The sequence below is a fragment of the Cavia porcellus genome, unplaced genomic scaffold, assembly GCF_034190915.1.
Source record: "Cavia porcellus strain 051 isolate PalLab524CR breed Dunkin Hartley unplaced genomic scaffold, mCavPor4.1 scaffold_1, whole genome shotgun sequence".
Taxonomy (NCBI): domain Eukaryota; kingdom Metazoa; phylum Chordata; class Mammalia; order Rodentia; family Caviidae; genus Cavia; species Cavia porcellus.
The window spans coordinates 193,294,498-193,320,901 of NW_026947484.1; the positions used below are offsets into that span (position 1 = coordinate 193,294,498).

At 38.0% G+C, this 26,404-nt stretch overlaps 1 long non-coding RNA gene across 1 annotated transcript in view; it reads left to right on the forward strand.

Annotated features, from left to right (window-relative positions):
- Positions 1–26,404, forward strand: part of LOC134470680 (uncharacterized) — a 70,306-nt gene that overhangs the window by 1,629 nt on the left and 42,273 nt on the right. The window contains exon 2 of the long non-coding RNA XR_010039728.1: positions 7,057–7,147. This is a non-coding gene — a long non-coding RNA (uncharacterized LOC134470680). The remainder of the gene's footprint in view (positions 1–7,056; positions 7,148–26,404) is intronic.

The following is a 26,404-nucleotide window of genomic DNA, read 5'->3' on the forward strand; positions in this document are numbered from 1 at the left end:
ATTGCTATCGCTTTCGAACACAAAGTACCAGGTACTGTTTTAAACACTTTATGTATCATCAATAATTTTTATATATGTTTGAGGGATAGACTGTTAGTGTTTACATTTTTCTGTTGATGAAACTGAGGCAGGTTTACTAATTTGACTGAGGCCACATAGCTGCACGTGATGGAGGTGAGACTGAAATCCGGATATTCAGCCTAAGACCTAGCCATTTTACCGAGCTGTCCCTGAGAAGGGAGAGGCTGCTAACCATTAGTATAGGGAGTTCTAAAATTAGCGCTTTTTTTCAGGAGCTAGGGTTCTTGTTTGTTGTGAAGCTAACAGTAAAGAGCAGATTGAGCTTTCCCTTGGTGGGGTACTTCACCTTCTTCAGAATTACATCAGGTCAGCAGTTTCACAGATAGGGCAAGACTGTTCTCTGAACTGTTCTTTGAAGAGTTTTCTTTGTGGAACGGGAGGCAGTAATAATATCCAATATGGTCTCTGTTGGTAACACATTCATTTAAAAATGTGTACTGTGTAGTTATAATATGCCAATCGTGGTGAAAACTAGAAGTTGTGTACTTTCCCTTGAGGATCTATAATATCAAACATGGGGTCCAACTTTAATAACTATCTAATCTTAAACACTTCTCCAAACCCTGACCTCTAAACACCCTAGTCAGTTTCCATTCCATTAATATCTTACAATGGGAATTAAATTTCAACACACAAAGCCTTGGAGACAATATCCAAATCATAGATCTATTCTTTCTCTCCTACCCTTCCCTCCCCCTCGTCTTGCCCTCCCCTCCCCTTTCCTCACCTCCTCTCCACCTCCTCTCCTCTCCTCTGCTTCGCTCCCCTCCCCTTTTCTCCTTTTCCTTCCATTCCCTTCTGTCATGCAATAGTTGAGATTAATCCCAGGACCTTGCATATGCTAGGCAAAAGCTCAACCACTGAACTACACCCTAGGCTCCCATAATAGTACTCCTGCCTACCTACAAGTGTGTGTGCCTGTGAAGATAGGCAATTATTATTACTTTTGACAATACATGTAAGTTTTCTTAAGTAGTAAACTTCAGCATCTCAATAAACTTGAGTCGTTTGTAGGAAAATGCATGCACCTGGAGACCATAATCTTAAGTGAAATAAACCAGGTACACAAGATGTTTTTATTTTAAAGAGAATAAAGCCAAACAAAATAAAAACAGAGCCATTCAAAACAAATCAGTGAACATAATATAGTATTTCAAAACAAGATAATAGGAAATCAACAATGGCTACCAAATGTCTCTTATTATCCTCAAAGTAACTGTTTATACCATAGGACATAGTAAAATCAAACACAACAAAACAGTATAAAATCAATCAAAAGAAAGCAATGAAAATGATACAGGGTTTCAAAACAAGATAATAGCAAATTAACAATGGCTACTACCTTTCCCTTTTATTTATTTTATTTTAAAGATTGTAAAATTAAAAAAAAAACCCAAACAAAAACAAAACCAAGCAAAACAAAGCCAATCAAAGCAATACAGCAAAATTGGCACAAAACTTCAGAGTAGGATACCAGGAAAACAACAATAGCTACCATAGTATATCTTGTTATCTTCACAATAGTTGTCCATTCCATCAGGTAGAGCAAAATCAAATCAAAAACAAAACACCAATCAAAACAGTGCTGAATAAAGCAAAATAGTTAATCAGAACAAAGCAAAACAGCACAAACAATATAGGCTTTCAAAGAGAAGACAGAAATCCTCCATATTTGCTGTCATCCTCCCAAGAGATGCTCAGACCACTGGCCCCAGGTCAGTGCAATCAACCCAACAATACGAGCATTTAGTTGCTATATGCACCTTACTTGCTATCAGCTCAGCCTGTCCTCTGCACCATCCAGTTGCTTGGGGGCGACTGGAGGGAGGGGACACACGAACTGTGTTTGATTCTCAGCCATATAGGGTCATGGGACACCTCTCTGACCTTTCTCTTGCGTGGCTTACCAGGATGGATGGCTAGTTGATTTCTTGGACATTCTCTTTTTAGACATTTCCTCCTCTTTCACTTTCACAATATCTATTGCACATTTTGAATCTTTATACTAGGGAGACAACACAATGTTCACCCATGTGAGTCCAAACCATTTCACCCATGAACATGATCTCCAGTTGCATCCATTTACCTACAACAACCTCATAATTATCCTGCTTTATAGCTGAGTAGCTTTTCTTTGTATAGAGATGCTGTATCTTTCTTCTCCGTTCTGCAGTTGATGGGGAAGCTATCCCTGCTTTTTTCTGCTTCCCTGTTGCATGGAGCATTGTTTTCTCTCTAACTTTCAGTTCATGAATTTCCTTTCAAGTTAAATGTGTTTCTTGTGTACCACACATTGATGGATCTTGCTTCTTAATCCACTCTGCCTGTGTTTCTTTTTATTGGTGACCTGAGGCCACCTACATTAATGGTCAAGGCCAACGTGTACTGGCTCATCTCGGCCATGCTATTTTCCTGCCGTTGCTGCCTACTTCCCCCTCTGTTCTACTGCCTGCCCAGCTCAGCAGTAACCCTCTGATGCTGGCCCTGGAACCATGGTCATTTTTATCTTTCTTTAGCATGTCCTTCAGCACTCTTTGTAGGGTAGATTTGGTGAATTCCTTCAGTTGTTCTTTGTCATGGAAGTATCTTGTTTCTCCATTAATTTTGAAAGATATTTTTGCAGAGTGTATCAGTCTGAGCTGGAAGTTGTTTTCTTTCAGGACTTGAAATACTATACTCCAAATTCTCCTTGACTTCGTTTGTGTTGAGAAATCTGCCATGATTCTGATGGGTTTTCCTTTATAGGTGATCTGTTCCTTTCTCTATCAGCTTTTAATGTCACGTTGTTTCTCTTGGGAGAGAAGCCCAAAGTGTAAACAAAGGAAGGCTAAAGGGGAAACGGAGGGGAAAAGGGGAAAAGTAGAGAATAGAAGGGAAAAAGTGGAAACAAAACTTTTGTAAATGTGGAGGGGAAGAAGGGTTGAGGGAAGACAATGAGGAAAAAATAAGAATTGAGAGGTATTATGTACAGGTACAAATTCTCTACGATGAATGTGATGTATGTATGACAAATATGTACTAGTAAGTAATATAAAATCAAAAAATAAACTTTGGATTCTTGTGTTATTTTGTAAAATCATTTAATAAGTTAAAATATGAAAGAGACAGTTTTGTTGTTTATGTACATTAACTATAATACATATTTTTTATGTGACCCAAGACAATTCCTCTCCAACCCAAAAGGTTGGATGCTTTGCCTTAGCCTGAGGAGTAAAGGCAATAGAACTCTTTCATTTAGAATTCTTCTATGTGAGAAATTTGCCATTTCTACTTACTAAAATTACTCTTAAATCATGTATGTAGTGAAATCTATTCTTTTTTGTGTTTTCATTGTTGTTTGTTTGTTTTGAGACAGGATCTTACTATGCAGTTCAGGCTGGTCTGGAACTCATTACACAGCCCAGGCTGTCTTTGAACTAACAAGTGATCCTCCTGCCTCAGCCTCCTAAGTGCTGGGACTACAGGCGTGCACCACCACATCTGGCTGAAGTTCATTCTTCTTTGGGTGTGTTTCTATGAGTTTTGACAAATGAATTCAGTCATGCAACTACCAACCAAATCAAGATGTAGAGCTGTTTAATTATCCCCAGAGACTTGTATTTGTTTCTTTGGACTCAGCTACTCCCCTATTCATGACTCCTGCTATGATAATTATAATGTGTCAGCTTGACTTCAGTAGGAACCAACCAGCAGGTTAGGTTAGCCCCAGCCAGCAGGCTCAGAGTCCAAATGGAGTAAGAGGGGAAAAAGAAGGAAACCTGCCCTTTTTTTGGGGGCGGGGGGAGTTCTTTTCTTTGTGCCTTCAGAGGTTGGCCTGCAGTTCCTTCAGCCTTCGCACTGGTGGCTCTGAAGTGAGTGTTCAGGCCTTCGAAGTGCATTGCTGAATCCCCGGCTCTATGCGGTGCTCAGGCAGCCACTGCGGGTTCTCTTACCTCTGATTCTGAAGATGACATTGAGGCTCCGGCCCTTCACAGCAGTACCTAATGAATCCCTTGTAAAACGCTACATTTTTAAATGAAACTTTTATATTGAGTCTATTCCTCTAGTGAACCCTAAATAATACACATTGTAACCTCAAAACGATTTTCTGTTCCTTTTATTTTGCTTTATCCAGAATGTTCTCTATGTGGGTTCATTCAGAATGTAGCATTTTGATTCTGGCATCTTTCATTTGTAATATTTTAATTCATCTGTTGTGTGTATCAGTACTTTATATCATTTTAATGAGGGAGTAGTACTGTATAGATAAAGTATAATTTTTCCATTCAGCACTTGGAGGACATTGGGGCTGTTTCTAATTTTTGGTGCTTATGAATAAATGTTTATATATGGATAACATGTATGATAACTTGTTTTAGAGCAGATAGGGAAACCAAATTTTGCCTCTGCTATGTATTTTTTCTTTTAATTTTATTGGTATATTTTAAAGATATGAAGTGATAACATTAATCATAGGGAATTTGTACCTATACCTGGTATATTTTGCTTTCTCCCCCCCCCACCATTTTCCTCCCCTCCCGTTCACCCTCTTTCCTTCTTTACTTACAGAAGCTTTGTTTCCATTTTTACCTTCTATTCTTTTTATCTTATCTCTTCCTTTCTTCCCCCCTTTCTCTTTCTCCACTTCCCATTTGAACATTATCTGTTATACATTTTGGTCCTTATTTATACTTTCTCACACTACAGAAAGACAACAATGTTTAAATGTACGTGTCAGGTTTATTTCACTTAAGAGTATGGTCTCAAGGTGCATCCATTTAATCAGAAATGTCTCAAGCTTTCTTTGTGACTGAGTAGAAATCACACCTCTTCTTTATTTGCTTGCCCGTTGATGGGCATTTTGGGCTGTTTCCAAGATTAAACTATTACCAGCTATGCCGCTTTAAGCTTGGGTGTGCATATGTCACTGTGGTAGGACGGTTTTCATTATTTTGGGAAGCTACCAAGAAGGGGAATGGCTGGATCAAATAAAACCTCTAGTTTTAGCATTTTGAGGAATCTCCATGCTGATCTGCACAGTGGTGGCAAAGTGTCTAGACTCCCACCCACTGCAGAGAAGGGGTCCCTTTTCCCCAGAGCCTACCCTTATTTGTCATTGGTTGGTTTCTTGATAATACTCGTGCTTTTGTGGTGAGATGGAATCTTAATGTTATGTTAATCCGCATTTCTTGAATGACCGCTGATGTTGAACATTTTTTTCATATACTTATTTGCCGTTTCTATTTCTTCCTCTGAGAAGTATCCATTCACTTCAGATGCCCATTTTTTGATTAGGTCTTTAAATTGGGTGGGGGCAGGGTCTGACATTTTGAGTTCTTTATCTATTCTAGATGGTAGTGTATTGTCTGGGGAACAGCTGCCAATTGTTTTTCCAGAGACACTATGGGTTGTCTCTTCACTCTGTTTGGTGGTTTCTTTTGCTGTGAAAAAGCTTTTTAATAAGAGGAAATCCAAGTTGTTGATTACTTGTGATAGTTCCTTGCATACTAACAGTTCCTTGCGGTACTGTTAATAAAGTCTTTGACTACAGCTATGTCTTCAACAGTTCTACCTTCCAGAAGACATAGTGTTTCTGTTTTAATATTTAGATCTTTGATCCATTTTGATTTTAGTTCAGTGGATGGTGAATGATATGAGTCTAGTTTTAGTCTTCAGCATGTGAAAAGCCAGTTTTTCCAGCACCATTTATTAAAGAGGCTGTCTCTCTTCCAGTGAAAGTGTTTGGCTTCTTTGCAAAGATAAGGTGACTGAGTGTGTTTGCAGTTGATTTTGCATCCTCTAATCTGACCCATTGACCCTCAAATTTGTTTTTTTTTTTCTGCCACTGCCATGCAATTTTTATCACAATAGTTTTGTAGTATGATCACAAGGTCAGGGATTGTGATGACCCTTACCTTGTCTTTGTTCCCCAGAATTGCTTTTGCCATTCTAGGTGTCTTCTGGCTCCAAATGAATTTTAGGTTTGTTTTCTATAATTCTGTGAGATATGCTATTGGAATTTTGAATTGGATTGCATTAAATCTGTTTAGCAATTTTGGAAGTATGGATATTTTCACTATATTGGTTCTTCCTACTCACAAGCAAGGGATATCTTTCCATTTTCAGATATCCTCTTCAATCTTTTTTTCAGAGTGGTGTAGTTTTCAGTATAGAGGGCTTTTGCTTTCTTCATTACATTGACTCCTAGGTATTATTTTTTTGGATGCTATCACGAAAGGTGTGGCTTCCATAATTTCTCTCTCAGTGAGTTTGTTATTCGTATAAAGGGAGGCTACTGATTTTTGAGTGGTGACTTTGTATCCAGCTATGCTGTTCATGTGGTTATTAAATCTAGAAGTCTTTTGGCAGAGTTTTTGGGGTCTTCTGAGTACAGTGTCATGCCATTTGCAATTAAACTTCTTCCTTTACTATCCTTATTCCTTTTGCTTATCTAATTTCTCTGGCTAATATTTCCAGGACTATACTGAATAAGAATGGTGACAGTGGACATCCTTGTCTTGTTTCTCATTTTAGACTGAAATCTTTCAATTTTTGTTCCTTTAGTATGATGTTGGTTGTTGGTTTGTCATAGATAGCTTTTTATCAGATTGAGATAAAGATTATATATTCCAATGTTCTACAAGATTTTTCTTTTTTACCATGAATGGGTGTTGCACTTAGGCAAATACTTTCTCAGCTTCTCTTTAGATGATCTTATGATTTTGTCCTTGGTTCTGTTAATATTGTGTATTACATTTATTAATTCATGTATGTTGAACTGTTATGGTTGATATATTGTATTAACTTGAGCAGTTTAGAAATTTAATTAAGAGACTCAGCGGAGAACCAGGGTTCTTACTTTGTAAACATTCTCATCTTTTGCAAGAGGAGGGCAAAGAGATTTTGGGAGTGCTACACTCATCCTGGAAGAGGAGATGGCCTGTACACAATAAAAGGAGGAAAAGATGCTTATCCTCTCTCTTTTTGCTCTGGCAGATTTTGCTGGCTGTTGCCTTGAAGTGTTTGCCTGGTGCCATGCCACCCTGCCTGGGAGCCAGCTGATTATGGACTAAAACGTCCACAAATTGTAAGTGAAATAAACTTTTTCTTCCTTCATTTGAGATACTGGGTATTTTGTCCCAGCAATGAGAAAAGTAACCAAGACGTGAAGTATTCCTACCTCTCTGGGATGAATCCTATTTGATCTATATAATCTTCTTAATTTGCTGCATTCTACCTGCCATTTTTTTTTTGTCTTTGTCTTTTTGAGACAGGGTCTCACTATACAGTTCATGCTGACCTTGAACTCACTTTGCAGCACAGGCAGGCCTTGAACTTGCAGCAATTCTTCTGACTCAGCCTCCTGAGATGTGAGATTACAGACATGCTTTGTGATGCCTGGCCCAGAAGTATCTTATTGATGACTTTTGCATCAATGTTCATTAGGGAGACTGGCCTGTATTTCATTTCTTTGTGGGATCCCTCTCAGGTTGTGGTATCAGGGCAACGCTTGCTTCCAGGATGGACTTTGGTAGTATTGCTTCTCTTTCATTTTCATTAAAGAGTTTTGAGAAGTAGCAGGATTAGGTCTTCTTCATATTTCTTGTAGAACTCATCAGTGACTTTATCAGGACCTGGGATTTTCTTTGTTGGTAAGATTTTTTTTTTGAGACAGTCTATGTGTAGTTTAGGCTGGCCTTAAGTTCACTGTGTAACACAGGCTGGCAGTTTTTAATTGCATATTTAATTTCATTGACTGGCATTGGTTTATTTAGGATTTTTATATCTTCTTGATTCAGCTGTGTTAATTCATTTGTATCTATAAATCTGTCTATCTTCCATGTTTTTCATCTGATCAAAATACATGTTCTTGGAAGTAGATATTGATGATCTGGATTTCTTCAGGATCTGTTGTGATTTCACCTTTTTTATTCAAAAGTACATTTGCTTCGTGTCTTTATTTCCCTGTTTTTGATAATTGGCTAAGGGCTTGTCAATTTTATTTAATTTTCAAAGAACAAATTCTTTGATTCACTGATAGTATTGTTTTTGAAATCTCCGTTGCATTAATTTCTACTCCAATCTTTATAAATTCTTCTCTCGTGCAAGCTTTGGGCTTGACTTACTCTTCTTTTTTTATTTTTATTTTTTAATTTTATTTAAGGAGAGAAAAAAAAGCAGAGAAAGGGTACAAGTTATACAGATTTACAGAAAAAAATAAACAGTAGGAAATCACTAGTTAATGGATTACATATTGTCATCTTAGAAATAATTGTTCAAGTCACAAAATTAAAGCTTGTAAAGTGGACATTCCAACATGAGACTGCAAACAGTTCTGTTCAATGATCCAATAAAACTCAGTGATATCATTTTCTATCTTATACACTTAAATATACATGCAGTTATATCGTTTAGAGCACTTTCTTTTCCTCTCTTTTGTACAATGACAATTACACATTTTGGGTTTTGTTGCTCCCACAGTTCTTATTACTTTTTTGGAAGGGAGTAGAACCAAATGTGACCTAACAGAACATACTCTTCTTTTTCTAGAAGCTTTCGGCTCAATATTAGGTTATTTATTTGAGCTTACTCACTTTTCCTGATACGGGTATTGACTGCTGTAAATTTTCCTGCTAGGACTGCTTTCATTGTGTCCCATAAGTTCCAGTATGCTGTTTTGGCATTATCATTTAATTGTAGAGACTGTCTAATTTATTCTTGAGCTTCATCTGTGACCCATTGGTTGTTCAGGAGGGTGTTATTTAATTTCAATGTGTTTATGAAGTTCTTGTGGTTTGTTTTGCCATTGTTTTCCAATTTCATTGCACTATGGTTTGATAACATGTATGGAATAATTTCAATTTATTTATTTATCGTACTGGGGATTGAACTCAGGACCTCACGCTTGCCTAACAGGCATTTATACCGCTGAGCTAAATCCTCAGCCCCATCCTTTTATTTATTAAAGCTTGTTTCTATGAACTAGTCTATTTTGGAGAACATCCTTTGTACAGCTGAGAAGAATGTGTATTGTGATGTTGTGGGTTGGAACACTCTGTAGATGTTTACTAAGTCCATTGGTTCAAAATTTGGTTCAGTTCTGATATTTCGTTGTTGGTTTTTTGTCTAGATGATCTGCTTATTTGTGACAGTGGGATATTGAGTTCACCCACTGCAAGTGTGTTAGTGCTTATTTGATTTTTCATATATGATAATATTTGTTTTATTGTTTATTGCTATATATGCATTGGTATTTGGTGCACACATATTTATGATTATCTCTTCCTCTTGGATTGTTACCTTTACAAGGATGTAGTACCCTTCTTTGTCTCTCTTAATCCGTCTTGGCTTGAAAATCACTTTGTCTGCATATAGATAGCTACTCCTCCTTTTTTTCTGGGTGCTACGTTTTGTGTCTAGAAGTCCTCGCCAAAGCCTCCTGCAGTTATGGGGGCAGGCTTCTAGAGTTTGTGATTGATTTATGGTTCAATGCTAGGATTATGGGTGTGAGTGCTGCACCCACCCGTGGGTAGGCAGCCTATGCACAGTATATGGGACAGAAAGAGCCTTCTTGTACTCTCTTCCTATTTTTCTCTTGCTGATTTTGCTGTTGCCCACTACCATGAGCCACCCTGCTGTGGAGCTAGCTGAGTATGAACTGAAACTTCCACAAACTATGAGCAAAATAAATCTTTTGTTCCTTAATTTTGGGTCAGCAATGAGAGAAAAGTAACTTAATATACTGGGTTTCTATCACATAGAGTATTGCTTTCCATCCTTTGATTTTCAGACTATGACTTTTTTTGAATTAAATGTGTTTCTTGTATGCAGCATATTGTTGAATCTTGCTTTTCTTTTTGGAGGCAAGGTTTAGTGAGAAGATATCTTTGAGAAGTACTCATTCCTGGAGATCCTAAATACTAGTAATAAAGCTACTTCCCATAAGCAATTTATGAGCATCTACCCAGAAAGGAAACTAAAAAAAGTAGAAAGTGAGAAGACACTCAAATGAGGTGCAACCCCAGACAGCTAGTTAACCAAAGGCAAGGTCTAGCTATGCAGTTCAGACTGGCTTTGAACTCACTATCTAGCCTGTGCTGGCCTCAAACTTACAGCTTCCTGGGTGCTGGAATTACAGGCATGTACCACCAAGCCTGGCAGGATCTTGCTTCTTGAACTATTCTGCCAGTCTGTTTCTTTTGGTTCATGAGCTGAGACGTTTAACATTGACCTTGAGATTATAATTTGAGTGCATTGACTTATCTTTTTTATATTATTTTCTTGTGATACTTCCTTCCGCTCCCTGTTTAACTTTTACCTTTCCTGGTGATACATTCTTTTGAGTTTTACAGATTTGTAGTCCTATCTCTTTCTAGAGTATCCTTCAGAACTTTTTTTTGTCATTTTGAGACAGTCTCGCTATGCAGTTCAGGCTGGCCTTGGGCTCACTAAGCTGGTTTTGAATTTGGAATGATTCTCCTGCCTCAGTGCTGGGATTACAGGAGTGCGCCACCATGGTTGACTTGTTATGTTACTTCTGCTAGTCCCACTCCAGAGAGTCCAGGTTGGAGGCTTTCACAAGTTGTTTGAATTCAATGACCTCTGAGTTTGCCTTTGGCTAACCAGATGCCTGGGGTTGCATCTTGTTTGAGTGTCTTCTCATTTTCTATTTTTTCGTTCAATTCCTGGATAGATGCTCATAAATTGTTTATGGCGAGTAGCTTTATTGCTAGTATTTAGAATCTTCAGGAAATGAGTACTTCTCAAAGATATCTTCCAGTTGTAGCTGGCTTTTGGGTTTTGAGTCTGTTGCAAGATATTACCTCTTAAGTTTATGGGGATGAGAGGTTGCTGTTCTCTGATTCTTCGGCGCTGGCCTATAGTACTGTTTATGACCCTTAGGCAATCTTGGTCTCCGTGTACCAGAAAGAACCACTGGTTAGAACAATTATGTCACTTTGGTTAAAGTAGTAAAATCAGCAATACCAATAACATCAAATACAGGCTGGAAAATGACAAACTGTGGTAACTATGAATTTGCCACTTTTAACCATGTTAAATAGATTTGTAGGGGTGTTGGATTAATTAAGGGTCAACTTGTAACATGCAACTGAACTGAATCAGCATAGTTCTGAATGTAGAAGACCCACCTGAGGATTGTTGCCAATAGCATAAAAATGAGAGCTGGAGAGAAAGAGGGTAAGCTGTTGATTCTCCTGGGGAAGCTCATTGTACTGGCTTTCCTGGTATGAACTCAGCTGTTCTCATTGTCAGAAAAGCTCAGCTCCTTACTATCACTGAGGATGACTGTGGTTCTATTTGGAGGACCTCTGGTCCTTACTTTGAGCATCGCTTCCTGGCTCCAGCGCAGATCCCTCAGCCTTCTGGCACAGATCCTTCATCCCGCTGGTGCAGACTTTCTAGTTTCTACCACTGACCTTTTGGGCTTCCCCAGTGCAGATCCTTGAAACAGACTTGCATGAGACACTGTTGTGGGCTCTAGGCCTCCAGCTGCCACAGCCTGTAGATCTTCAACTGGACTCAAGCAAGATATTGCTTTGGGATCGACTGTATTCTTTGGGTCTCCAGTATTTGGCCAGATCTCCCGCATTTTTTGCATTTGGCTTTTTGGGTGAATATTATAATATAATCCTATAAAATTTGTGAATTGTATTAAATATTTTCCCTTGTAAACTGACTACAACAGTGATTATAATAACAAAGTCTAAAATGAAACATATATATATATATTTTTTGGTACCAGGGATCAAACTCACAACCACACGCTTGCAAGGCAGGCGTTTATGCCGCTGAGCTAAATCCCTGGCCCCAACAAAGTCTAAAATGAACCAGAAAATTGTGTACAATAAATAAACATTCAATATGGTAATTTTACCATGAGGGGAAAACTTCAAAGGCGTTGGAGCAAAAATAGAAAAATAAAAGAAGAAGAAGAGGTTAGAAGTAAGGCTGGAGGATAAAGTATGAATTATGCAAATTTGGGGAAACTGGTGATGAAGATAGGAGGGAAAGAAAAAGAAGAAGTAAAAGGATGTACAGAACAGAGTAACAACAGTAACAAACCTGTGTTCACACTCAACGAAAAAGAACAATCAAGAAAACAAAACAAGCAAAAACAAGACAAGAAAAAAAAAAAAAGAAAAAGCCAAAAAAGGAAAAAAGAATAAAAGAAAAAAAACAGTCCACTTGAAGATGTGTCTCTGCTGTCATAGGTAGATGCCCAGATCTAAGTAGATTAATCCCAGAAATTCAGCGGTAGCATTATGCTGGGGCAGTGGATAATCCCAGCAAGCCTGCATTTGCAGTTCTTCGAAGTCCAGGCTAGCTTCTGGCTGTGAGACTGGAGCCCAAATTCTTCAGCCTGTCACACTGTGTGCCCCTCCTACCGACTTGAACTCCATAGCCTCATCCTCACAGCTCAGTTGGCCCCTCTCCAGGGTGGCTACCACCCACTGTTTCTCCGGGGGACCTCTGCACCCAAATAACTCACCATCCACTGCAGCACTGTGACCACTGCTGTGCTCCACAGCAGGCTTCTGAGGCTGTCAGCAGTCACTTTGCTCCTGCAAATTCAAGCTGCCCCTGCCACAGAGTCCAGGCTCAGGGAGAAAGTGCTGTCTGAGACCTTTCTTCTTCACTGAAGTCTCTCTCTTCCGTCTCCCTGTGGGCTTCAGCTCGTGCTTCAGAACCTTCCTGGGTCCCAGAGACTCACTCCCTTCCTTCACATTGCTTCATTCTGGAGTCCGAACACCAAATCTCGGAAAGTTGCTTTCTCCGATGCCTACCACTGCTCATCTTTCCAGCAGTGCCTGATAACGTTTCATTTCACCTGGGTGTGATTTCTTGTGTGGTAGGTGTATGACTGACATTAGAAGAACTTCAAAATGTTTTCCAAAGTGGGTGTATCATTTTGCATGCCTTACACCAATGTGTGTATGTTCCAGTTGTTCTGTATTCTCTCTAGCATTCTCTAATATTTTGTTTTAAATTATTATAATAACTGAGTATAGGTTTATCATTGTCTTTCTTTCTTCCTTCTCTTTCTTTCTTTCTTTCTTTCTTTCTTTCTTTCTTTCTTTCTTCCTTTCTTTCTTTCTTTCTTTCCTTCTTTCTTTCTTTCTAATTTGAGACCAGGTCTTGCTATATAGTCTAGGCTTGCTTTGAACTATGTAGCTCAGACTTGACTTGAACTCACAGTGATCCTGGGCTTACAGGCATGTGCCACCATGCCCAGCTAGGTTTGTCATTTTCATTGAGTTTTTTTCTCTTAGTACTGAGAATTAAACCCAGGGCCTGTAGCATACTGGGCAAGAGCTCTACCACTGAGCTATACCCCAGCCCTTGTTGAATATTTATAGTGATTAAGAATGCACATTTTTCCTATGTGTCACATTTTTAACCTTTTTAGTAAAGTGTTAAAACTTTTTGCCTATTTTTAAAAACTGGATTGCCTGTCTTTTTATCAATGAGTTTTGAGTTATTTATATACTTTAGAAACAAATCCTTTTTATTCTGTTTTGTTTTTGTTGTTTTTTTGAGACAAGGTCTTGCTATGTAGTTCAGGCTGGGTTTGAACTCACTATGTACCCCAGGCTGGTCTCATACTCACAACAATCCTCCTGTCTCAGCCTCTGAGTGCTGGGATTATATGTTGTGTCACCATGCCTGGCACAATCTGGTTTCAATTGTGTGATTTACCGTTTTTCCCTCCATCCGTGGCTTGTCTTTTCATTCTCTTGACAGTGTCTTTTGCAGAACAATATTTTAATCTGATGAAATCAACATATCAATTTTGTATTTTACATTTTGTGTTCCTGGTATCATAGCTAAGAACTCTTTGCCTAACCAAGATCACTAGAGATTTTGCCTTTTGTTTGATAAGAAAATACATTGTATAGTTTTATACTTTACATTTAGTTCTATGACCTACTTTGAATTAATTTTTGCATAAGGTATGAGGTATGGATTACTGTTATGTTGTAGTTGGATACTGTACTGAGTTGTTCTAGCATGTTTTGTTGGAAAGACTTTCTTCACTGAATTGGTTCTACGCCTTTGTCAGAATTCAATTGGATATATGTTGGTGTTTGCATGTATGCAACCTTATCACATTGTACAATTAAGTATGTGACGTTCTGTTTACATAAATTATACCTTAATAATGTTGTTAAAAATCAATTGATGGCACATGCCTATAATCTTAGAGCTCTGGGAGGCTGAGGCAAAAGGACTGAAAATTCTACCCTGATCTGGCCCACTTAGAAATATAGTGAAAACTTCTCTTAAAATTAAAAACTAAAAGGTCTGGGGATATAGCTTAGCATGAAAGTCATTAATCCAATGCCCAGTACTGAAAAAGAAATTAACTGACCTGTTTTGTGTGAATCTATTTCTAGACTGTTACAGAATCATACCTGTGATAGAATCATACCTGAAGGTGGTTTTGACCACATTTCCTGGCTTAAACTTCCTCTCCATAAGTGAGTCATAGAACCTGTAATTGTCACCTGCCTTTAGTTGACTATGAAGAAATTCTCTGACCTACTTTGTTTGATAATAAGACCTTCCACATTCCGAAGGGTCCTGCCCTATACCCTGGAGGAGGGAATGCTGCACAAGGAGCCCAGGAGGACTCTGAGCAGATTAGCCTTGTTGGGCTTCTCTACCCACTCCCTGAATAATCATGCCTATATTGTGAAGTCTCCCTAAAACCCCAAAAGAGCGGGGCTGGAAGAGCTTCTGGACAGTACATGGAGGCTGAAAGAGGGGGTTGAATAAGGACTTGTCGTGTGCTAGGAGTATCATTTCCTCAAGTCCATGGGAAACCCCTATACTGAGATCCTCTTACACTTCCCCTTATGTACCTCTTCATCCGGCTGCTTAGTGTAGCTTTTAAAATATCTTTTATTAGAAACTGGTAAAAGGAAGGATAGAGTTTCTCCGAGTTCTGTGAGCCAGTCCAGCAACTTAATTGAACCTGAGGGAGTCATGGGAGCCCCAGTTTGTAGCTGGTTGGCCCAGAAGTTCCAGAGAGCTGGATTTGCCTCTGGATCTGAAATGGAGGCCACATTGGGATCTCAGCCTTTACCTGAAGAGTGTCAGAACTGACACTGCTGGTGCCTTAGGGTCACATAGTGGGATGGGTAGGAGAGCATGTGCTTAGCTGTATTCAGGCTCCAGTACCAGGAAGAAAGGAAGGGAAGAAGGAGGGAGGGAGGGAGAGAAGGAGGAAGAAAGACAGAAAGACAGAAAGAAAAGAAAAGAAAAGAAAGAATAGATGTACTATTGATAAGTGATTGGAAATTGAAACTATAAAAACTATACAAAAATATACAATCAACCTCTAATAATGTCATATTCCGGGAACAAAATGTTTAACACACAAGCCGAGAGATCTTAACCTAACAGTTTCCAATCTCTGTGTTGTTAATTTCCTTTTCTCGTGGAATAGGGCTTTTAGCATGATGTTGAAGAAGAGTTGGTGATAGCATACATTCCATGTTGGGGAAAAGCACTCTTTTTTCAATGTTAAATATAGTGATAGCTGTAGAACTTTAAAAAAGAGACTCTTCATCAGATTAAGGGCCTTTGGGAGCTAAAGGTGGCCTCTAGCCAACAGTCAGGAAGAATTCAGGGTCTTCAATCTTACAGCCACAAGGAACTTAATTCCTCCAATAGTGTGAATGAGTTTGGATTCTTCCTTATCTGTGATAGTTTCCTAATGCTCTGTGACAGGTTACCAGGACTTAGTTGCTCAGGGCTCAGAAATCCAAAGCTCTGCTTACGGGAATAAACTCAGGGTGTCAGCAAGGCTGAATCCCTTCTGGAGGCTGTAGGGAAGAATCTATTTCTTGTCTTTTATAGCTTCTGGGACCACCAGGATTGTGTAGTGAAGTCTTTCTCATATCACATTGTTGTGGCTTCTTTCACCATCAGCTTCCTTCTCTGCATCTCTAGCCTGATTCTTATATAAAGATTCTTTGGATTACACTCATTCAGATAATTAAGAATAATTCTTTCATTAAAAATCTCTAATTTAATATCTGCAGAGGCTCTGGTATGGTTTGGATTTTAAGTGTCCCTGAAGGGTTCATTTGGTTAAAGTCTTGGTCCTTAGCATAGTACTGTTGGAAGGTGGTGAAATATGTAAGAGGTGGAGCCTAGAGGGAGGATTTAAGGTCACGGCGGGGGGCGGGGAGGGATGGCAGGGGAGGGGGAGATGTCCTTCAATGGGAAGGAAGGACTGCAGAAACTCCTCTCTCTGTCACCTCTTCCAGGTGGTGAGCAGTTTTAATCTGCAATATACTCCCTGATGACAGATTCACAGTGTCAATGGATTGATTCTAATATTATTGCTTAGATTCTCATGTGGGTACAGAGTCTGGTGTAAGGGCGTTGATTCTGGTATGAATGGATTGATTTTCATGCCTGTGGGTAGACTGTTACACCAATGGTTGATTTCCACAATATGTAAATTCTTGTGCGAGTGGGTGTGCACACTCAGTGGTTAAAAACACAGCTTTCCAGTCACACAAGATGTGCAGCTACTCCTATTTCATTAATAAGAACTGTTAGGTAGTAGTATTTGGTCTAGGTCATGATAGTACTAGCTATGCTAGAGATTCTGTAGGGAGCCGTTGAAGCTGGAGATTGATCACGTGTGTGGGGTTAAAGCCAGGCCAAAGCAAGCTATGCAAACAAGCTGTCCCAGCACCAAGAAGGCAAGGGGCCAGGCCTGCCAGGCAATGGGTTGCTAGGCAGAGGGGCTGAAATTGACATCATCTTTCCCAGTACATAAATAAAGGGGCTACAGTGGTCGACCAGTTTCTTCCCTCTCATCAGGAGGATGAGGGCTCCACCTGACCCCAGCTCTGTCTCTTTATTTTTCTCATCCTCTCGCTGGTTCTTAATCCCAAGAACCTCAGGAGCCACAATGGCAAGATTCTACACTGAAAGTAATTTAATTTTATGAGAGAGTCAGATGTCATAGTAATAATATATTCATAAGTAAAATGTTCCATGACTCAATCAGCATATCAAAAAAATAAAAAAACAAGGATGTAATTAGAGCACAAAAACATAACAAATTTTTGCTTGAGATAATCCAGCAAAGATTCACAGGTGAGCTACCATTTCACCTGGCTGCTACAAGAGGAGACATGGTTTGCAAAGGGAAATGAACAGGAAAGAGGGAACTTCCCTCCAAAAGTACATGTGCGAAAAGCTGGGGGTGGCGATGCACACCTGTAACCTAGCGCTCGGGAGGCTGAGGCAGGATCACTGAGAGTTTAAGGACAGCCTGGGCTACAAAGTGAAACTCTCAAGCAGCAAACAAACCAGAGTATGTGAAAACAAGCACAATTTGTCAAAGGAGCACAGTAGGTTGGGAGAATGGTTAGAAATTTGTTATTAACCCATGGAGGGCTGACTTGACCTGACGGGGTCAACTGATAGGACTGGGAGCCTCCCAGGGGATAGTAAAGTGCACTTTGTGTGTGTGTGTGTGTGTGTGTGTGTGTGTGTGTGTGATGGAAACATGACCTTGGGAACTGTGTCTTGTCCCTGGCCCCTTCCTCTCTGCCACTGTTCCACTAGTCTGCTTCAGGTTGCCATGAGCTAAACATGTCTGCTTCCCCAAACCCTTTGACCACGGAACTTCTTGGAGCCAGCCAGCCTTACCCTGAAGACCTTGAAACCAGGAGTCAGACCAAACCTTCCTCATGAACACGGTGGGTGTTTGGTATTTACAAATCGGTTCATTAGTTCAGCGATGGGAAAGCAGAGAATATAGGCAGGATAACTGACAAAAACACCAGATTAGAAAATATTCAAGGTTGTAATTTAGAGTGAAAACTCTTAGTAATCGTAGGCAAAAACTAAGCAATGAGACACAAAGTACTTATTCGGAAGTCAAGTCATGAATCTGGTGAATTAATTTTAAAAAATTTTGTTAATGATCTACAAACAATAAATAAAAGCTCAACACTCCTTTCTGAATTCATAATTTGTTTTTATCATCATCTAAATTAGTTTTCGGTAGAAAAAGATCTTTGAATTAACCTATCCCAGTTTTATTCTTAGTGCCATCCTGACAGATAATTTCCTAGCTGATATTTGGGGACTCTCAGGTGAAGCTATTCATTTTGTAGACAGTCTGTTGCATATTTGTTTTTCCTCATATTGTCACAGAACCTATTCCCAGGAGCCTTGAGCAATATTAGTCCTTCTCTGTGGAGCTTGGTAGACTTAATGGGCCATCTACATAGCTGTCTTCTGGAAGTCTATGGGTTGCAGGTATATTTCTAGCAACTTCTCACTTTTTCAAGTGAGAAATTTTCAACGGATATATCCACTTATCTTAAGCCTGTTTGCCAGAAATGCTGGTTTTCTACTTCAGCTCTTCTATACATTTCTCAGTATGTTCTTTGCTTATTAACTTTTACAACTTGTATCTGATATGTTGATCACAACAGAGATTTTAATGTACGTGGTGTTTCTTTTACTATTTACTCTATTAGTTCATACTTACTTTTTCTTTTCCTTCTGTCTGTGGTTCTGGTGACTAAACATAGGACCTCATTTGTGCAAGACATGCGGTCTACTGCTGAGCTATTTCACCAGCACTTTTTACTTTTTTATTTTGAGACAAAGTTGCACTAAGTTGCCTGGGCTGGCCTTGAACTTACCGTCCTCCTGCCTCGGTCTCCAGAGTAACCAGGAAGACAGGTGTGTACTCTGCAGCTGGCTCAACATTGGCTCCAAAAAAGGAAGGAAAGTGATACTTAGTTGCATCTGATATGAAAAGTGGTTTTTCCTGCAATCTTTGTTAATTTTTAATTCCCACAATGTTTACAGATAATGCAATGAGATCTCAGAAAGAGTGAGGAAGCAGTAGGAATCCTGATACGGCTCTTCATGACTGCAGAGTTTATGTCGTCTTCATTATGCTAACCTCAGTATTTTTATCTCAGATATTAAATGTATAGTCAACTATAACTTACTAATATTTTGGATTATTTTAGAAGTCAGATTTCTTGAGATGATTTTAAGCAAATGCTGAAAACTTAGGCTTTGCACTTCAACTTGATGTTATATTATATAATACGTCAAAGATTTTTTAAGCATCAGTCATTGTTCATATCCTGAATTTAATCAGTATTATCTGCTAATTTTGTAGGTAAGTATTCTACATCTACATAAAAAGTAACTAAAATATACTTCAAAATAAGTTTAAATCAATAACTATATTTATGTTCTCCTTAAAAATCAGGTTTATCCCTTTAACAACATATTCATTAATATTGATTAATAATAAATATGTTGAATATAATAATGATGAAATCATAAGTAATAAATCCTTTATTCAACCATTTTGCATATATTAATAAGAACTGACACACAGGCCAAATTCTTGAATAGTAAATAGAGAATGGCTCAGCATTACAAGACCAACACAACAAGTATAAACATTCTGTTGCTTATAAAATATTTTCTCTCCAGCAAAAATAATTTGTGCCAGGCATGGTGGTGCATGCCTGTAATCCCAGCACTCGGAAGGCTGAGTCAGGAGGGTCTTTGCAAGTTCAAAATCAGTGTGGGTTACAAAATGAGCTCAAGGCCATCCTGAGCTGCAATGGCAAGCCCCTGTCTCAAAAAGATCAAAACCAAAACAAACAACAACAAAAAGAATAGCTTGTGCTTGGGCTGGGGATGTAGCTCAGCAACTCAGTGCCTGCCAGGCAAGCACAAGGTCCTGAGTTCAATTCTGGTACCAAAAAACAAAGGCTAATTTGTGCTCGCTGTTATTTTCTCTCTGAACTAATGTATAGCCTCTTTGAACTCTTCTTCAGAGTCTTTGGAAAACAAAAGTAGCTGTGCCAGACCCTGCATGCTTGTAAGCATGCCCAGTGCTTATTCAGGTCACTGAGCTTGCTTGATTCAATATGCTGGTCCACAGGCATTGCATGCTATTGCCTTTTTAAAGGACAAAGTCTATTCTCATAAATAATTCAGTTTAAATGTTTGGTGATTATGAGACAGGAAATATTGGAAATTAAATTATTTAAAAAACAATAGAATAAGTATTTTTACTGGAATAATCCGAGCATTTACTCGTTTAAAAATGCAATTCCTCCCTTTAGTGCTTGCTTGGCTCACATGAGATGGAAACTGCTCCAGAAGCTTTCAATAAACACAATTCATTTATTTGAGTGGATGTTGTTTGTACAGTAATTTACAACATGTACAGTATTATTTGCACTTCTTTTCTTACTCTTTGCTTCATAGTTGATCCAGAGCTTTTGAAAGGTAAATATCTGGGCTTTTTTCTGCCTCCTTCCTGGGACTTAAATGCCATTGTTCAAGCATTTATTCCTGTTAGGACTAATTCAGTTTCCACTGAAGAGTTGAAGGTATTAGTGTTTAATTGCTATGTCTAATGCAACATCTACATTGAGATCACAGTTATCTTCCTAAAAATTAAAAGGTGTACGAAAAACTTAGATTGTGTAAAACTCACACAGGACCAGGATGGCAAAGCAAAGCTTTATGAATTTCTTCTGCGCTGTTTCTCTTACTGTTCCTCATACTCCTTACACTCTTGTCCTGTGTGTGAGGGGACATACTTGCACACAGGCAGTACTTCCCTGCTCTTCGCGTCCCTGCACAGAATTCTCCCCATTCCGGCTTCCATGGGAAGATATAATTAAGATATAATTTAAACTCCCCCACTTTGGCTGAAAGATTAAATTATTTTCTCTAGACATACTAACTAAAACTCTTCCTACCATTATTGTAAAAAAGTCTTTATTATAGTTAAATATTAATGTGCTTCTTTTGTCAGTTAAACATTTAATTTAATTAGAGATTAGGCAAACTGGCTTCAAAGACAGAGTCCCTGGAAACAACCATTCCATCAACTGAGGAATGGATAAAAAGGATGTGGTATTTTTATACAATGGAGTACTACTCAGCTATAAAGAATGATCACGTTGAGATATTTATAAGTAAATGGATGCAGCTTGAGACCATACTCATAAGTGAAATAAATCAAACTCACATGTATAAATACCGAATAGTTTCCCAAGTGTAAGAAATGGTAAGAACACATAAAAGTATGTGGTAATCATGATTCCAAATTATATTGCTTTGAAGCTTTACAATATTTTCATTCATTAGTTGGAATGGTTTTATTCTGGGTTGTTTGATTTTATGGTCTGTGATTTATGAACAGCTATTTTGAAGAAAACAAGACATTATAATAGCTAGTGCTGATTTAATATCATCTTGTTTTGAAGTCTCACCAAGCTTTTGTTCTTCTGTCTCCATTGGTTTTAATATAAACAAAATTTTTTAAAGACAAGGAGATAATATAGTAACCATTGTTCCTTTCCTGTTAGTTGGTTCTGTAATACTTTCATTCTCTTGAATGGTCTTATACTGTCTTGTTATGTTTGATATTATAGTATATGAAGGTATCCTCAAATATTTCAAGGAAAGAGACACTATGGTAGCTACTGTGATGTTGGGTTGTCTTGAGGTGAAACAGTATGTTGCTTAAATTGTTCTGTTCTGGCCTGTGTTGTTATGTCCTCTTTTATCTTAATCTTTTTTTAAAATAAAAAAAACAAAGGCAGAGTCCCCAGGTCCCTTACTCCTCTCTGTCAATATCTGTGTACATGCATGGCAAGCTGCTGAAATGTTCTAAGACTTATTGTTACAGTCAGTAAAATGGGGATCATAAACTTCCCTTCCCTGTGGACTTTTAAGGATTCAGGGAAACTACATAAGACACTGATAACAGGCTACACAGTAAGCCCTTAGTAAATGAACATTAGTTAAGGTTATGGATTATCATGGCAAGTTTAATTCTGTATGCTTATTACTTAACAGATTTGTGATATATACTATATGTAGTGTCTATATGTGATTTAGTATACATGTGATATATGTAAATAGTAGTTTAATTTGTATGGTTATCAAAGTTATCGTCAGAGTAGGAATTAGTCTGATTTTATAGATGAGGAATTAGGACTCACAGAAATTAAGTACTTTGCCCAAGACCGCATAGTAATTAAGTAGTTCATTCTAGATTTGAGGCAACATGAAAATACTTCATCTCATGTTTAGGTACCATATTTATGTATGTTTTGTTCCTAAGGCTCCTCAAATTGCATGTATACGTATGTTCCATGAATGATTTTTAAAGAAATAAAAAAGCCAGAAGATACTTGGATTCATTTATATACATATTTTAAAACTCTTATTAAGGTAGTATTATAATTAAGCTTTATGAATTAAACCCATAAAGAATTCTTTTAGTGATATTTTGTAAAATAGTGGGAAAAATACCATGAAAGTAGGGAGAGATCTCTCTCAGGCTAAAGAAAAGAAAATCACCTAGAGAACTTTAGAATTTTAGGACTGTTGACATTTTGTTGGCCATTTCCCAATGATGACTTGCTAACTCTGGACACTTAATTTATTTTTTTTTTCTTATTCTGAGTCAATTTATACTTCCTGAAAAATATAGATGTTGTTTATATATTGGATTTGGAAATACAAACTAAAGTATTAGTACTTACACATTATTTACCAATGACTATAAAACTAGAAATATTTAACAAAAACAACCACAAAATTAAATCCTTGAAAACTCTCTATTAAATTGTAGCAGAGAGAGAAGATGTACATATTTTTATACATTCATATCACAAATATTTATGTACTACACTATATTCTGATGTCAAACGAACAAAAGATAAATCCACTTTAGGGAGGTTGCAGTTTGATTGAGATTACTTGTTATATTCCAATGTGTAATCATGGTGTTATTAAGGAGAAGTTAATAAGTTTCTCTAAAGGTGCATAACATGAGCTTTTTATGTGGTCTGAGAAATCAAGGAAATGTCCCTTGAAACTGATATTTAAACTGAGTGCTAAATGGGAATTTACTAGCTGAAGGAAGACAGACATATGGAAATGAGGTTGGTGATCGTCCAAGGGGAGAAAAGGATGTGTGAACCAGTGGTATAACTTTGGATTAAGGTGACACACTCTCAGAGTCAAAGGAACCCACTTGGTGGGGGTAGAGTTCCGAGGATGAACTAAAGAGCAGCTTGAGTAATACAGGGTAGCAGCCTGTAGGGTAGAAATTACTGGTCAGCTTTCTCATTGCTGAGACAAAAAGCCGAAACATAAAGACGGAGACGTTTGTTCAGAGGTTTCAGTCCGTGGTCAGCGGGTTCCAAAGCAGAGGATGGAGCTAAGCTGGTCACTTCTTGCTGAGCACTGGAGAAGCAGGCCAGTGAGAGAAGTGTCCCTCCCAAAGGGATGCCATCAATGACCCATCTCTGGCTGGACAGCACATTCAGCTATGAACACCAGATTGGTCCACTGGTGAGTACAGCTCCCCCATCATCCAATCACTTCTCCAGGAGACTTAACCCAGTCAAGCTGACAGTTAAGGTTAACTGGCATGGAAGTACACATCAAGTTCACTCAATTTTACCCTAAAAATATGAGGGTCATTTTTATGTACAGGAGGGATCATGGGCTGAAACTGCAAAACTGTGAGCCAAAATAAATCTTTTATCTTTGTAAATGGACTGTCTGGGGTATTCTTTATAGTAATGGAAAGATGACTGCACAATTCCTTTACCTACAGTAGGTAGCGCACATCTACGTGTTCCAGAGATTAGAGTACTGACATCTTGGTGGGCTGCTTTTCTACCTGCCACACTAGTCAAACCCCTAAATGAGAATGTAACCTGGTAAACACCTTAATTATAGCCTCGTGAGACCCTGAACTAGCCCTCCACTAAGTCACGTGTAAACTTTTGAATCACAGGAAGCATTGATAAGTGTATTGTGTGAAGCTGCTACATTTATTGTAGTTAGCAGCAATAGGAAACTTATATAATGGGGCATATGTAGGTGGTCCCCAACTTCCGATGGTTCAAATTGCAATTTTTCAACTTTATAACTGTGATATACATATATATACATATATATATATATATATATATATATATATAGAGAGAGAGAGAGAGAGAGAGAGAGAGAGAGTTGGATATTTGAGGAGAATCTGTACCTCACATTCAGACCCTTTCTTGGTCTGGTGATGGGCTCTTGCAGTACTCGGTGGTGGCCATCGGTTCTGGTCAGCTATGCCATCAACATCGTGAAGGGAAAAGACTGATAAACTACAACGTGACCGTACCTCTAAACTATTGTGTCCAGTAAGTATTTCCACTTAATAAACTTTTCAAGTTATGGCGAATATAATCCTATTGAAGGTTGAAAGTCACCTGTAGTTTTCCTAATATTTTCTGTTTATCCTTTTAATATCGTATTTTATATGGGATTTATCCCAGAAATGCAACACTGACTTAATACCTAAAAATCAACCTGTGTAATATGTTGTGTTAACAGAATAAAGAACAAAAACCGTATGGTTATCCCAACAGATGAGGAAATATTCAATGAACTCCAATACCAATTCAAGAAAAGCAAATTCCAACTAACTCGACATTGAAGAGCACTTCCAAACGTGATGAAGGATAGCTGTGTTCATGCTGTTTAATTCTTTTCACATTTTGTAGATTCAGTTTCTAGTAGTTTTGAAAATTTTGTGTCTATTAATGAGGAACATCCATTTAAGATTTTTTCTTTTGATGTCTTTGTCTATCATTTGCATCACAGCAATACTGACTTAACAAAATGAACTAGGAAGTGATACTTTCTCTTATTTTCTTGAAGTGCTTTTGAAAGATTGGTATCATTTATTTGAGTTTTGGTGGCATTCATTGAAGTTATCTAGGCTGGGTTTTTACTGGTGAAGAGATTCTAAATTACCATTTAAATTTCTTTACTTGTGGGTCTATTCAGATTTTCCTTTTCTTTTTAAGTTGGTTTGATAATTAGTGACTTTCTTGGAATTTGTCTTTTTTTACGTTACCTAAATCATAGGCATAAAGTTATAGTCATAATAAAAAATATAATTCTTTAAAAATTTTTTTATTTTAAAGAGAATAAAACAAAACAGAACAAAGCAAATCAGAACAGGACAATGCAAGCAACACAGACAATAGGAAATCAACAGTGGTTATCATAATGTCTTTTGTTTTCTTTGAAATACTTGTCCATGTCTTCACACACAATATAATTCAACAAAAATAGTATAAAACCAATCAAAACAAAAGAATGAAAGCATTATGGGACTTCAAAACAAGACAATAGGAAATCAACAATGGCTATCACAATGTCTCTCGTTCTCTTCAGAATAGCTGTCCATACACTCAGACACAATGAAATCAAATAGTAGAAAGCAAACTAAAACCAATTAAAACAAAAGAATGAATTCATTATAGGACCTCAAAACCAGATAACAAGAAATGCACAGTGGTTACCATAATGTCTCATTTTCTTCAAAACAGCTGTTCATACCATCACACATAATAAAATCAAAATAAAACAGAGTAAAACCAATTAAACCAAAGAATGAAAGCATTATAGGACTTCAAAACAAAATAGGAAACCAACCATGATTACCATACCACATCCCATTATGTTCAAAATAGCTGCCCATACGATCAGACAGTAAAATCTAACAAAACAAGATACAACAGAACCAAACCTAACAAAAATGTGAAACATTACTAGAATTCAAGTTAAGACAATAAGAAATTAACATTGGTTATCATCTTCTCCCACTAAGTGTCTCCTCCTCTATCACTTTCATAGTATCTATTGTGTTTTTGGATCCCACTAACTCCTGTTTTCTTATGCTAGTGTTCACCTGTAGAGTTCAAACTGTTTTGCCCATGAACAGGACCTCCAGTTGCATCCATTTATCTACCAAGCCTCGCGATTATCCTACTTTTTAGCTGGGTAGCTTTCCACTGCATGGAAATACATATCTTTCTTAATCATTCTGTGGTTGATGGGCAAGTTATTCTTGATTTTTTCTGGTCTCCTGTCACATGGAACAATTGTTTTCTCCCCTTTCATTTTTAGTCTATGAATTTCCTTCCCAGTTAAACGTGTTTCTTGTATACAATATATCAATGGATCTTGTTTCTTGGTCCACCCTCCCTGTGTTTCTTCTTATTGCTGACCTGAGGCCATCTACATTAGTGGTTACAACCAGCATGCATTGGGTTGTCTCTGCCCTGCTGTCCTCCTGTTGCTGGCCCTCCACTTTCCCGCTTCCTTCAGTTGCCTGTCCTGTTTGGTGACCCTCCTCTGCTGCTGTTCCTGGAACCACGGTCATCTTTCTCTTTAGAATATCCTTTAACACTCTCTGTAGGGTTGATTGGGTAGT